Raw genomic sequence first — 1,888 nt, forward strand, 5'->3', positions numbered from 1 at the left:
CTTTTATGAAGTTAGGTGTTCTGAGACGTCTCCGCCAGTTTTTCTCACCCCCCCAGCTGCTAACTCTGTACAAGGGCCTTATCCGTCCATGTATGGAGTATGCTTCACATGTCTGAGGGGGGTTCCACTCATACTGCTTTTCTAGACAGGGTGGAATCAAAAGCTTTTCGTCTCATCAACTCCTCTCCTCTAACTGACTGTCTTCAGCTTCTCTCTCACCGCCGCAATGTTGCATATCTAGCTGTCTTCTACCGCTATTTTCATGCTAACTGCTCTTCTGATCTTGCTAACTGCATGCCTCCCCTCCTTCCGTGGCCTCGCTGCACAAGACTTTCTTCTTTCTCTCACCTCTATTCTGTCCACTTCTCTAACGCAAGAGTTAACTAGTATTCTCAATCATTCATCCCTTTCTCTGGTAAACTCTGGAACTCCCTGCCTGCTTCCGTATTTCCACCTTCCTATGACTTGAATTCCTTCAAGAGGGAGGTTTCAAGACACTTATTCATCATTTTTTGACCACTGCTTTGACCCCTGTATGGGACTGGCATTTCAGTGGGCATTTTTTTTATTACATTTTTGTTGCCCTTGGCCAGTGTCCTTCCTACATAAAAAAAAAAAAAAAAATAGTAGTAGTAGTAGCAGTAGTAGTAGTAGTAGTAGTAGTAGTAGTAATGCTATTTTTCATATATTTAGTAATTTTTTTTTTTCATATTATTATTTATATTTATATTTTTTGTTTTGTTTTGACATTCATACGAATGCTATAAAGGTGAAGCATAGAAATTTATTTGATTGATTAATTAATTTATATATCTATTTATTTTGATTTTTTAAATTAATTAATTTATTTATTTTTATTATTATTATTTTTTTTTTTTATGTCTCTATGATAAGCAAAGCATTATAGAATTTATGAAAGCACATATCCTCTAGAGTCTTGCCCTACAAAAGATTCTGTAAAGTAAAAAATAAAGGGAATAAGTGTCAGTGACGTTTGATGAATAGAGGAAGGCGTGGCAGAAATTACCATAAAACGTATATAAATGAAAATTTATCTTCCTCGTATTTTCCAACTTGCGTTTGCTTCTTGAAAATTTAACTGGGTGGGTCATATAGCAGACATATTGTTCTTTCCTCCATTGTAGTTTGTTTCCAGCAAGCCCCCTAAATAAAGTTTCTGTTTTTTTTTTTTTTTTTTTTTTTAAAGAAATGAGGAATTACATTCTAACGCTGATCACTGAGCGGAGCGTAGACGAGCTGCTATCCTCAAGGACGTTACCTCTCTCTCTCTCTCTCTCTCTCTCTAAATAAGACTTTAAATAAAAAGAATATATATATATATATATATATATATATATATATATATATATATATATATATATATATATATATATATATATATATATATATATATATATATATATATATATATATATATATATATATTAAAAGACAATGAATATCCTCTGGGGAAGGGGTGACAATCCTTATTTAACCCTTAATTTCAGTTGAATTTTGACAAGTCTACGTTAAAATGTTTCCATTTTTCTGCAGTGATAAAGAAACGTAGAGGGGTAGCTAATATATTTAATTGTTAATTGTATCTTTTTTTCTTTCTTTTTTTCATTTATTCTTTTATTAATTTTTCTTTTCATTGCTTAATTATGCATTATGCCGACACTGCAGGTTACAATTGCAGATATTGCAAGTATTTTTGACACAATACAAGTACATCCAGCTAAACTATTGCTACAGTATAGAGAGAGTATTTCGATTACATACCTTATTCTTCATCTTCTTTTCTTCTTTTTTTTTTTTAATAAATATAATAATAAATAAATAAGTAAATAGGTATTGTCAAATGAAATCGTCGAGATTACGCAGGGGT

Source organism: Scylla paramamosain, unplaced genomic scaffold (assembly GCF_035594125.1).
Source record: "Scylla paramamosain isolate STU-SP2022 unplaced genomic scaffold, ASM3559412v1 Contig114, whole genome shotgun sequence".
Lineage (NCBI taxonomy): Eukaryota > Metazoa > Arthropoda > Malacostraca > Decapoda > Portunidae > Scylla > Scylla paramamosain.